Below are 14,042 nucleotides of genomic sequence, written 5' to 3' on the forward strand. Positions count from 1 at the left end.
ATGATGTTATGAGTGAGTTATTTGACATTGAGGTTTATTGACAAGGCCCTTAGTTAATGTTCCTATTCAGGCAGATTTTGCACTCAGGTATCGAGTATGGAGCCTGCAGCCCTGGCTTGGCCTGGAGGTCCATCTGTGGTGTGCTAGCTGAAGGTTCATTGGACTAAAGCCTCCCGGGTGTCCCTGCATCCCAGGAGTATGCCCGGGTCAGCGTCTATCCCCTCAGCATTTCCCTGTGCGTGCTTATCCTCGGACTCACTGCTGGACTCATCGTGTGCAGCCACAGCCACTGCGTCTACATCTTCCTCGTCCACTGCGTCGCCCCTTTCCAGCGCCAGATTGTGGAGAGCGCAGCATGCAACCACTATCAGTGACACACGATCTGGGGGGTATTGGAGCGGACCCCTGAATGGTCCAGGCATCGGAAGCGCATCTTTAGAAGACCAATGGTTCTCTCCACCACAGCCTTATGGAGGCATGGCTCCTATTGTACCGCTGCTCAGCCTCTGTTCTTGGATGGCGGAGAGGCGTCTGTCTTGAGCCACTTTTTGAGGGGATAGCCCTTGTCCCCCACCAGTCATCCATCCAGCCGAGCCAGAGCACTTAAGAGCCCCGGTACCTTGGAGTGTCTGAGGGTGTAAGTGTTGTGGGAGCTGCCTGGTACCTTGCACAGACTTGCAGAATCTGCATCCTGTGATCACACACTATCTGTACTTTCAAGGAGTGGAATCCCTTCCTGTTGACGAAGGCTCCCAGCTCACCCTCTGGCACCTTGATGGCCACATGTGTACAGTCTATTGCACCCTGGATGCAGGGAAAGCCAGCAATTGCTGCACAGCCTCTGGCCCGCTGCGTCTAACTAGCCTCGTCCCAGCGGTAGTGGATGAAAGTCAACGCACGCCTGAACAGAGCATCTGTCACCTGCTTGACACAAGTGTGGACAGCTGACTGGGAGACACCGCAAAGTTCACCCACCAATCCCTGGAAAGAGCCAGAGGCATAAAATTTGAGGGCAGCCGTGACCTTCAGCATCACTGGCATGGGGTGCCCACACACAGTTTGTGGAGATCTCAGGGCCTATCATCTGACAGATGGAGGTGACTGTCTCCCTTGAGAGACGGAGCCTCCTTCGGCACTGCACCTCAGACATAGTAAGGTAGCTACTTCACCGCCTGTATACCCTGGCAGCAGGATAGTGGCATCTTCTGTGGCCCCTTCCATCTTGGACTTCCTGTTGGCCTTGTGCCCCTTGTGCTTGCGCCTCTCCTCCCAAAGGTCACTTCCATGGAGGCTGAATGTGGGCTCCTGGCCTCCTCCCCTTCTGGTCCTCCCTTCCTCTTCAGAGGAGGTGCCTCCAGTGAATAGCACAACTCCCATTCCCAGGCTAAGGGAAGGCTTCCTGAAACCAGCAAGGCCCCAGAAATTTGTTGGTTATTTTCCATGTTGAGTTTGTTGTTGAATTTTTTGGTGTTTTTCATTGTGAAGGTTGTTGTTGAAATTGTTGGAGTTTTTCAATGTTGAGGTTGTTGTTGAATTTATTGGTGTTATCAATGGTTTTTTTTCATCTTTTTTGAATTTTTCAAAGTTTTGAAGTTTTCAAAGAGTCCTGACCTGAAGGCTGTTATTCCTGTCCAAGCAGCTGTGACACAGGCAAGTATCAGTAACTTTAACAATTAAATGTCTGACAAATAACACTCGCGACCCCACTCACCCCTCTTATCCCGCCCGTGGATGAGGTTTATATAAATGTCTCCTATCTGCCTGCTCGTTGCACCCATGCAACATCCTGAAGATCGCACGAGCCCCGAAAAATCCCAGACAATTGCTGCCTCAAGGGCCTTAAGAGGATCATTAATTACTGGGGGGCGTGCATTGGAGAACATCGAGCGCCCGCCCACCTAAATATCGCGATGGCGCACAGTGACATCGGGACGCTCGCCCAATGTCACCGCACGTCATTTTATGTGTCACCGTGCGGGGCCCGGCCCCACACACCGACGAGAAAATTATGCTCATAATCAATTTTCTCCCTCTTTATTAGCATTTTACTCATCTGCTGCTGGTTCCTAAAAATTTCCCAATCCTCTGGCCTGCCACTAGTTTTCTCCGCTGTGTATGCCTTGGTTTTTGATTGGATACTCTTCTTGACCGCCTTTGTTAACCATGGGTGGTTCTTCCTTCCAATCGAGTCCTTCATATTGACCGGGATAAATTTTTGCTAAGCTTTATGAAATATCTGCTTAAATGTCTGCCACTGCACATCCGCTGACTTTCCCCTTAGTCTATTTTCCCAGCCCACTTTAGACAACTCTATTTTCATGTCTCTGTAATTGCCCTTATTTAAGTTGAATACATTGGTTTGAAACCCAAGTTGCTCGCCCTCAAACTAAATTTGAAATCCTACCATGTTGTGACCGCTACTCCCTCAAGGATCCTTAACTATGAGATCTCTTATTAATCCTACCTCATTACACATTACTAGATCTAAAATAACCTGTTCCTGGGTAGGTTCTGCAACGTATTGCTCTAAGAAACAATCCCTGATGCACTCCACAAATTCGTCTTGCATGTTACCCCAGCCAATATGTTTTGTCCAGTCAATATGCAGATTAAAATCACCCATGACAATTGAAGAGCCCTTCTTACACACCTCCATTATTTCCCCAATTTATACTTTGTCCTACAGTGAGGCAACACTTTGGGGGACCTATAGATGACTCCCACCCGTGACTTCTTCCTCTTGCTATTCCTTATTTCCATGGACATGGCCTTGATTTACTATCTCATCCAAAGGGTGCCATCTCCCTCAGTATGGTACTGAAGTTTCATCTGGATTGTGTGCTTGAGCCTTTGGAATGGTTGGTCAACCCAGATGCATGAATGCTAACGTCAGAGGCTGATACCTTGTAACTATTTCACGGTATAAATTATAGCAACATCACTAGTGCACCACAGAAGTCTTGCAGTTCTCATTTGCCACTGCATCTTTTCTACATCGTGATATTCTAGTTATAGTAATGTAGTCCTTCCAAACAAAGATCACTGGTCAGCCAGAAGAATAACTGCACCACAAAAACATTGAGCATTGGTGAAGGCCTTAGTGTTTTGAACCACCAGCTGATTTCTTGTTTCCCCAGCTATGTCAGTGTGCATATGCTGCTTAACTGCTTTTTTCTCACTGAGCATTTTTCATTGATGGAAGCCAGCAATTTGCTTATGGGTTGCCACTTTCCTCCACATTAAGGATGTCTGCAGGCTTTTGTCGAAATAACATTTTCAGATATTTTACTGTGTAACCAGTTGGGGATCCCTCAGCGTGCAGGTTAGGACTTGCACATGAGATGTTTCTGCTTTGGCATTATTGCCTCCAATCCTCACACTTCAAACCGACTTGGCACTATATCAGTATTCCTTCATTGAACTCAATACTTAGGCGTACCAAAATAGTAGCAACACCACACGGACTGCAGTGATTCAAGACAACTGCCCAACACCACCTTCTCTAGTGGAGATGGGATGGGCAATAAATACTAGCCTTGTCACCCCACATCCTGAGAATTCCGTCAATCTTCTGGTGTTGTCACTGTGAGAGATTGGAAAGCCCCTGCAGGACCTCGATCCTTACTCAGATGTTGATCACAGGATGGAACTTGGATTAAGGAGCAGATTTCACAGATTTTGAGCTGGGAATCGCAGAATCAGAATCACAGAATCACATAGTGCAGAAAAGGCCCTTCAGCCCATCGAGTCTGCACCGACACGTGAGAAACACCTGACCTACCTACCTAATCCCATTTACCAGCACTTGGCCCATAGCCTTGAATGTTATGACGTGCCAAGTGCTCATCCAGGTACTTTTTAAAGGATATGAGGCAACCCGCCTCCACCACCCTCCCAGGCAGCGCGTTACAGACCGTCACCACCCTCTAGTTAAAAATGTTTTTCCTCACATCCCCCCTAAACCTCCTGCCCCTCGCCTTGAAATTGTGTCCCCTCGTGACTGACCCTTCAACTAAGGGGAACAGCTGCTCTCTATCCACCCTGTCCATGCCCCTCATAATCTTGTACACCTCGATCAGGTCACCCCTCAGTCTTTGCTCCAACGAGAACAACCCAAGTCTATCCAACCTCCCTTCATAACTTAAATGTTTCATCCCAGGCAACATCCTGGTGAATCTCCTCTGCACCCCCTCCAGTGCAATCACATCCCTCCTATAACTTGTCGACCAGAACTGCACACAGTACACCATCTGTGGCCTCACCAAGGTTCTATACAACTCCAACATGACCTCCCTACTTTTGTAATCTAAGCCTCGATTGATAAAGGCAAGTGTCCCACATGTATTTTTCACCACCCCACTAACATGCCCCTCCACCTTCAGAGATCTATGGACACACACGCCAAGGTCATTGAATATTTCCTTGTCAAATCACTCCTTCCAAAGTGTATCACCTCACACTTTTCAGGGTTAAATTCCATCTGCCACTTATCTGTCCATTTGACCATCCCATCCATATCTTCCTGTAGCCCAAGATACTCAACCTCACTGTTAACCACCCAGCCAATCTTTATGTCATCCGCAAACTTACTAATCCTAACCCCCACATAGTCATCTATGTTGTTTGTATAAATGACAAATAATAGGGGACCGAGCACAGATCCCTGTGGTATGCCACTGGACACTAGCTTGCAGTCACTAAAGCAGCCTTCTTTCATCGCCCTCTGTTCCTACAACTAAGCCAATTTTGAATCCACCTTATCAAATTTCCCTGTATCCCATGTGCATTTGCCTTCTTTATAAGTCTCCCATGTGGGACCTTGTCAAAGGCTTTGCTGAAATCCATATAACTATATCAACTGCACTACCCTCATCTACACACCTGGTCACCTCCTCAAAAAATTCAATCAAATTTGTTAGGCTTGACCTCCCTCTGACAAAGCCATGAAGCCATGCTGACTATCCCTGATCAAACCTTGCCTCTCCAAATGGAGATAGATTCTCTCCTTCAGAATTTTCTCCAATAGTTTCCCCACCACTGACGCGAGACTCACTGGCCTGTAATTCCCTGACTTATCTCTATACCCCTTCTTAAATAACGGAACCACATTAGCTGTTCTCCAGTCGTCTGGCACCTCCCCCGTGGCCAGAGAGGAATTAAAAATTTGGGTCAGATCCCCTGCGATCTCCTCCCTTGCCTCCCTCAGCAGTCTGGGACACAAATCATCTGGACCTGGAGATTTGTCCACTTTTAAGCCTGCCAACTCCTCCAATACCTTGTCACTCCCTATATCAATTTGCTCAAGAACCTCGCAGTCTCTGTCCCCAAGTTCCATACCTTCATCCTCATTCTCTTGGGTGAAGACGGATGTGAAGTATTCAGTCAACACTCTACCGATGTCCTCTTGCTCCATCCATAGATTGCCCCCTTGGTCCCTAATGGGCCCTACTCTTTCCCATTGATATACTTATAGAATATCATGGGATTTTCCCTACTTTTACCAATCCAAATTCAACTGAAAAAATTGAAAGATTTGAATTCAATGCCTTTTCCAGTGGGAAGTACTTTCTTGCACAATTTCAATTCAAAGTAATATTTCTATTCTAAAGTAAAGTAATAATTCCGTCACCACAAAGTCAAATTAAGAATTCTCCAATATTAATGTAACACAGATCATTGTGTTGTAATCAAGCAAATTGCAAAAAGAAATTCATGAGGCTGGATCAATGTCTGGTGTGATTAACAAACACTTTTTTCTGTTATCAGCATAGACTCTTAAACCGTTATGCAATCCAAAGCTTTTCCCAATCGCGCACCCAACACACACGGCCTTTGCACCATATTTTAAGTCAAAATGTGGAATAATTAACTATCGGCTTTCAAGAGTTGTGTGTTCCTTTCAGCCACTTTTTAGAATCTGGGCAAGGGTCTTCCTGTAGCCCAGCATTTTTTAAAAATCATCACCATCACCAACATTTAATCTGGGATGTCCAAGTGTATTAACTTTGTGGGCTTTGTAACTGAATAGGTCAAGATTTACCACACTTAAAGTACTGTGTTCAGTTCTGGATTTGATATTACAAAGGGATATAGAGGCAATGGAAAAGGTCCAAGAAAGATGTAGAAGGATGATGCCAGATCTGTCAGCATATAACTATCAGGAAATACAGAACAGGCTTTTCTCTAGAAATGAGAAGGCTGCAGCTCACTATGATAGAAGTCTTTAAGGTTATGAAAGGGTTTGATAGGTTAGTTGTTGAAAAGATGTTTCCACTTGTGGGGGAAGCCAAAGCTAGAGGCCATAAATAGTCAGGCGCTAAGAAATCCAATAAGGAATTCAGGAGAAATTTCTTTACCCAGTGTTATGTTCTACTATGGGGTCACTTTGCTCATGAACAGGCTGCACGTTTATCTGTCGGCAGGTGAGTCGATTCCAATATACTGCAAACGCAGAGACCAATATGAAATGAAGTACATGCTATTTATTTACACAAACAACAGGGCACTAACACGATGTGTGCTTCTCCAACCAGACCCTACTCTAGACAAACATTAACATGGTAGCCCGCGCTACACAGCTATTGGATCTTACAGTCACATGGTTGATCTGCTCACATTCTCTTAAAGGTGTATTACACCCCCTTTACTTGAAAGTACATTCTGCAATATATTAACTATTTACAAAAATAAACTATTTGCAAATTCAGTCTCTCAGGAGGTTTTTTCAAACGTGTTGACCATCGTAGTTCTACGACTTTGGATGGTTTATCTGAGGCCTCTCTCTCAGGAGTTCTCTGTCCACTAGGCTCCCCAGTTGGAACCTGTAAGTTTGCCTCTTCGACTTTCTCAGGCTCAACGGCTTCTACAAGTACTTCCAAAGCAAGAGGAGTTCCTTCTACCTGTGGTGTAGACTCCAACGGGAATGTTTGCACACTCTTTCAGGCCCCATCACACACTCCCCTCCTAATTCAACAATATGAAAGACAACTGTCAGGCAAGTTCTGAGATTCAGGATGTTGGGCAAGGCTAAATGCGACAGAAAATGATCAGCTTCCTGTTGTGTAAAAAAAAAATTCCAGGCCTTGTTAGTAATTTTGCTTTCTCTTCCTACATGTCTTCTTTTGATGGGTTTTCTTCTTGGCAGCGCTGACTTTAATCTCGGCTTCTTCTTCAATTTCCCTATTGGCCAGACTCGGCTCAGGTATGAGCTCAACCTGAGTGAACTCAGTGGTCGAGTCTTCCAGCATCTCTTCATCTGTGTACAAAATTATGAGGGAATAGATAGAGTGGACAGGATAAAATTGTTTCCCTTGGTGGAGAATTCTAAAACCAGGGGACATAGATTCAAGATAAGTGGCAGAAGGTGTAGGGGGACATAAGGAAGAACTTTTTTACACAGAGGGTAGTGGGTGTCTGGAATTCGCTGCCCAAGTTGGTGGTAGAGGCAGAAACTCTAAATTCTTTCAAAAAGTACCTGGATCTGCACCTTAAGTGCTGTAAGCTGCAGGGTTATGGGCCGGGTGCAGGAAGGTGGGATTAAAAAGGGCACCTGGGTGTCCTTGGGCTGGCATGGACAAGATGGGATGAATGGCCTCCTTCTGTGCTGTAACTTTTCTATGGTTCTATGGTCAGCTCCTTTGAAAACTCAGGAGTCTCTATTTTTAAGGCTTCTTGGCTTCCACGTAACTGATCCTTCAGTTCTTTCATTTCTTTTTTATATTTGTTAGTTGTTTCTTGGAGAATTAAGTATTGTTGTGCTTTCTTGGCTAATTTATTCTGCATCTCGGCCAGAGATATGCTGAATTCTTTCTGTTCTTCCGCATATCTTTTTAGTGGTACAAATTGGGATCTGAGGGAATCTTGTAAGATGCGAAAGTCCTTCAGCAGGTTTTCTTTTTCTTTTTGGAGGTTACTGACTTCAACTCAAACTCTGTCCTGAAGCATCAGCTCCATGAGTTCCTTATGTTGAGTCTTCAAATATTACTTTTTCCAAACAGTAACATTCCCTGCTTCTGATTAAGATCTCAGTAGTCTCTCAAGATTGATTTCACTTAACCAGTTTCTTCCGATGAGGCACAGTCCTCTGTCTGCTATCACCATGAGGGGTAGATTCTGGCTTCTATATTGTACTGGAACTTGCATCTACCTTTTACTTGTATGTTTTCACTAGTATATGTCCTTAGTCTGGCATCTGAGTTTTCCAGCTTTAGTGAGTGGCCTCCTCCATTCAGATACTTAAATGTGATCCCCTATGACTGTCATGGATGCACCTGTATCCACCTCCATTCGAATGGGTTTTCTGTTGACTTCCACTGTCACGTAGATTGACTCAGTTTTACCCATTTTTAAGTTGTGTAGTGAGTAAATATCTGACTCTGTTTCTTCTGGTTCCTCCATTATATAAATTTCATGACTTCTGCCTTTTTGTTTGAAATTTGGCCTCAATCTTTCTTTACAATATCGCACAATGTGCCCATTGCGACGGCAGTAGAAACACTTGATTCTTTTAAGTTGTTGCTCGTTTGCAGACTGTCTGGTTCCATTTCTGTTATTATGAATGTGCTTTTTATCCATTAAGCCATTGCTTTTTGCTGGTCTGTTAATGGCAGCTGTTTCCCGCCTTTCCGCGGAGCCCTGCACTTCCGCGCCATTTCTAGCCGGTGGCTCCCTCCCAGCGCAAAGAATGGCGCCATTTTGTGCTCCCTTGATTTCTTCCGAGTCCCTGTCTGCGCTTTCCATTGCGAGCGCCAACTCCAGCGCCTTGCTGAAGCCTAAATTTGTTTCTGACAACAACCTTTTTTGAATGGCATCTTTATTAATCCCACGCACTAATCGGTTTCTTAACATGTTGTTAATCGATGTCCTGAACTCACAGTGCTCTGTCAGTTGTTTTAAGGCTGCTACATAGCCAGCGACTGTCCCTCCAGGGGCGTGACACCTCAAATTAAATTTAAACACTGTGCTGTTATCAAGGGTTTCTGCTGAAAGTGGCTTTTCACTAGATTCACCAACTCATCAAAGCCCTTGGAATCTGGGCTGTTGGGTGCCGTTAGATTACAAATTAGGCCGTATGTTTTACTGCCACATGTTGATAAGAGGATTGCCGCCTATTCTCCTCCTCCCCTGATATATCGTTGGCCAAAAAGAAAATCAGTGGCCTGATCAAACGGTTCAATGCGGCCAAATTGTGGCACACTGGAGGGCGATAACTTCGACGACCACAATGAGGGCTGCACTTACAATCGGCCTGCAAGGCACGGCTGATTCACTACAGTTAAGTTTTCATGGCTTTCCTTGGTAGCGTTGACTGGTTGTGTTTTGCCTCGTTGCCAGTTATGTTCTACTAGGGGGTCGCTTTGCTCATGAACCAGTTGCACGCTTATCTGCCAGCAGGTGAGTTGATTACAATATACTACAGACACAGAGACCAATATGAAATGAAGCACATGCTATTTATTTACACAGACAACAGAGCACTAACATGATGTGTGCTTCTCCAACCAGACTCTACTCTAGACTAACATTAAGATAGTAGCCCACCCTACACAGCTATTGGGTCTTACAGTCATGTGGTCGATCTGCTCACATTATCTTAAAGGTGTATTACACCTCGGATTACCACACCCAGAGAGTGGTTAAAATGTGAGACTTGCTACCACAAGAAATAGTTTAGACAAATAGCATAGATGTATTTAAGGGGAAGCTAGATGAACACATGAGGGAGAAAGGAATAGAAAGAAATACTGAAGTGGGTGAAGAGAGGTGGGAGGAGGCTTGTGTGGAATATAATTACTGGCATATCATTTGGGCTGAATGACCTCTTCCTGGGCTGTACATCCTATGTAATTCAATGTATTTAAAGAAAACACCCTGAAGACCATTCAGCTAGTCATGCCTGATCTAAAATGAGTCCCCTCAGTGGCAGATGTTATATACACTCCCATTATTACACCTTCTCCCCAAATTAATTCTATCAACTGCTGTAGATGATACATTTATTTTTCCATTGCCTTCATTGCCAGCCTTCACCTGCCACTTTCAACATCCAGGGAGCCAGTGCTATGTTAAAATAATCAATGTAGTAAAATATTAAAGCACCCCCAAAATAACCTCAACTAGGATCAGGTACAAGGACAACTCTGCCAATGGGCCTATTGTCTACCTTCGCAGAAGCTCTCTGTCTTTCTATCTTGATGAGATCGCTCCTTTAAACAGACTATTGCAAAGGAGAATTATGCATCTTATCTCTCTGCTGTTTTATTGGAGATTAAACACTGCCTGAAATCTTACACGTGACTTATTTCTTCATCAGGTAGAAAGCCAACTAATTTCCCACGAAATATTTTCATGTCCCAAGGAGATGAGGTTTGTATGAGTAGTCAAATTGTAAAATTAGTTTTCATTTGATTTTTCCCAAGCTGTATAGCTGTTGCCTTTTGGGATTGTCCATTTTGTGTGCTCAGAACCCCTGAACCCTGATCATCTGGCTCTTCAGTCTCAGACCACACAGTCCTTGTATTTTATTATTTCTTTATGGATTTTGGTACACGATCAGCTTGTGACAACTTTGATCTTATTGGTGTTTTATTAACCTGTCTATGTTGACACAGAATACACATTACCTGTCTCGTGTGCCAAAGCTATTTCAAAGTACAGATCAGGTAATCTTTGTCTTGATGAGCTGTGATAAGACACACAGTTCAACCATTTAACAGTTAATCATCATTACTAAGGCTGCAAGAAAGAGCTGGGGCCTTCTTCCCATCAGAGGGGGTCCTACTTACCAGATGTCAACTTGGCTTTGTTCTGAAGGTGAAAGAAGGACTTGAGACAGTCACCCTGATGCCTGGGAAAATGAGGTAGACCAGGCTTGTCCAATCTTTTGCATGGGGGTGGGGCACATTTCCATTTTTTCTGGGTCAAGGGTCAGATGGGCAAATTTCAGAAAGATACATGAATTTCAAAACAAATGAACGAACTAAAAAGCAACTTGCTGAGCAAAACTAAAGCAACGTCAAAGCAATAAATTGATAATATTTTAAAAATGTCATTAATGAAGATGGCCATTAGAGCACGAGAGGGTCAGAGTCTGTGTGTCCGACTCACTGCCAGTCTCAGGGTGCTCACTCACTCACTCACTCACCCTCACCCACTGTGTGAGTAGGGGTGGGGGGGTGGAGGGTGGCGAATATCAGTTACTATTTGGGAATGAGGGTGAGTCAGAATCCTGAGACTGGGAGTGAGTCAGACACACACTCACAGGGCAGAATTTAGCCCTTGTCGGGCGGGCTCGGTGGGGGTGGGTGGGGCAGTCAGGAAGCCAGCCGCCGCCTGTGATCAAGGTCAGAAGGCGATTTCACACTGGTGGGCCAATTAAAGCCTGCCCAACATGAAACGAGAGGGGCAGCGCTCAGCATTCAGCGCTGCCTGTGCAGGCAAGGGGAGGAGGGGGAGCGGGCGAGCACGAACCTAGTGCATTTCAGAATCTCCCTGAGGCACGGAGCTGACCCAGGAAGATGAAGAGTTGAAAAAAAAAAAATTGAAAAACGTAATAAAATATGTGACTCTGTCAGGGACATGTTATTAATTAAATTTATAACTTTTATTTGATTTTTAATTGCTCTAGGAAACCTCATCCCACCCATGGATGAAGTTTCCTGAAAGGTGCAAAGGCCGCTTGGCCTTTTTGCCTGCCCGCCAACCGTAAGATTGGACCGGCAGCGAAAAATTTATTTTAATAATCTTATTAATGGCCTTAACAGGCCTTTTGATTGTTGGCGGGCACACAGCCAACTCCAGCACGCCCGCTGACCAAAATATAGTGCGGCTGCTGTTGACCTCGACGTGCTCGCTTGGTGTTAAGCGTGTCATGTTACGCTCGAGCTTGTTGGGTGCGCACCCGCTCACCGAGCTAAAAGTTTTGCCCACACTCTCTCAAACACTCATACTCAAGCTCTCTCACTCTCTCCCTCACAATCACACTCTCACTTTCACATTCTCTCTCACACTCACTTTCTCTCACACTCACTCACACACACCAGTCAGCCTATTCCCCCTACCCTCGACCCTGGGGTCCACAATGTCTCACTGCCGGGCCCTGGCATTCTCACCATCCCCCATGACCCCAGCAGCCTCTCCTTCCCCAAGGCACCGGCAGCCTCTCCTTCCCTTTTGGCCACCAGCAGTCTTTCCTTCTCCACCCCACCCACCATCCATTCCCCCGGCCTTACCCCCACCGACCCCCAGGCCTCGAAAACCTCCGTTTTTCCCCAGCATACTCACGGCCACTGGTGTTCGCTGCTCCTCCAATCACAGCCTGTTTCTCTCCTATCTTTGCTGCTGATAGGCTCTCTGTCGGCCTGTTACTGGAGGAGCAGCCCCTTGCAGAATCTTCAACTTACCTTGCCTGTCTGACCGGCATTTTGAACAGCGGCTCTGGGGGGATCATAGAAGTGCTTCAGGGGCCACAATCCGGCCTATGGGCCACGTGTTTGACAAGCCTGAGTTGGATTGACAGCTGTATTTAATTGTGAAAGCTACCCTTTTGCTCTTCCTTTGTCACAGTTCAAACTTCAAAGAAGCAAGAAAGTATAGCTGGAAAAACTCAGCAGGTCTGACAGCATCTGCGGAGAGGAACACAGTTAACGTTTCGAGTCCATATGACTCTTCATCAGAACTAAGGAAAAATAGAAATGAGGTGAAATATAAGCTGGTTGTGGGGGGTGGGACAGGTGGAGCTGGATAGAGGGCTAGTGATAGGTGGAGGTAAAGAAGAGATTGCCAAAGATGTCAGTGACAAAAGGACAAAGGGGCGTTGACGGTGGTGATATTAGCTAAGGAATGTGCTAATGGCGACATTAAGGGTAGAAAGCAGGATGAGCAAGTGACAGATGGCCCTAGTGGGGGTGGGGTGGGGGGAAGGGATCGAAATAGGCTAAAAGGTGGAGATAAAACAATGGATGCAATTAAATTTTAAAATAATAGAAATAGGTGGAAAAAGAAAAATATATTAAAAAAATATATTTTTTAAAAATTATAAGTTATTGGAAAAAGGGGAATCGGAAAGGGGGTGGAGATGGAGGAGAGAGTTCATGATCTGAAGTTGTTGAACTCAATGTTAAGTCTGGAAGGCTGTGAAGTGCCTAGTCGGAAGATGAGGTTTTTGTTTCAGATTTCCAGCATCTGCAGTATTTTACTTTTATCTTAAGAAAGTATAGCTGTTCCTTCATCTCAAGGAATATCTGCTTTGCCAGACAATAATGAGCTGGGTTTAGTGCAACACTTACAAATGTCCAATCTGTGTAAAATACTATGCCTAATGCAACTGAAAACAATGACTCCAAGATCAGTGAGAATTTCAAAACGTTATTTTTAAAGCTTTTTTTTAATGATGTACCTCCCTGCTGTTACAGGCTGAGAATCATAGAAGTTTACAGCATGGAAGGAGGCCATTCATGAATCATGAATGTGCCAGTTCTTTGCTCAAACAATCCAAAACTAATCTCACTGTTTTCCACCAGCTTTCACTTGAAATATTTATCTGATTTTCCTTTAAAAGTTTAAAAATCATCTTTGTCTTAACCACTCCTGGCTGCCAACTATCCTACAAGTAAAAAGAATTTCCCCAAATCTCTCTCCTCACTATCTTGGTGACAATTTTAGTTCACATTACTCTATCTCTACCAGAGTAAATAGTCTCTCCCTGTTCAGGAATAATTTAAAAAACCTCTATTAAATCTTCTCTTCATCTTCTCTGCTCCAAAGGAAATCGTCACAGTATCTCAAGCCTTTCCTCATAACCATGGTTTCCCATCCTTGGAAATCTATACTGTACACTCTCTATAACCTTAATATCCATTCTGTAATATTATTACTGCTAAATTCCCATCGGTCAGAATAGCAGCGATGATGGAACTAATTTAATTCGCTCCATTGTTGTTGGGAGGCTTCAGTGATCATGATGGAGTTAGGTGAAGGTCAGGAGGTGGAGAGCTAGGTTACTGGAATTATAAGGTTGTCAAGGCATTTATTTTAAGTATCCA

The sequence above is a fragment of the Cetorhinus maximus genome, chromosome 2 (assembly GCF_964194155.1).
Source record: "Cetorhinus maximus chromosome 2, sCetMax3.hap1.1, whole genome shotgun sequence".
In the NCBI taxonomy this organism is placed as follows: domain Eukaryota; kingdom Metazoa; phylum Chordata; class Chondrichthyes; order Lamniformes; family Cetorhinidae; genus Cetorhinus; species Cetorhinus maximus.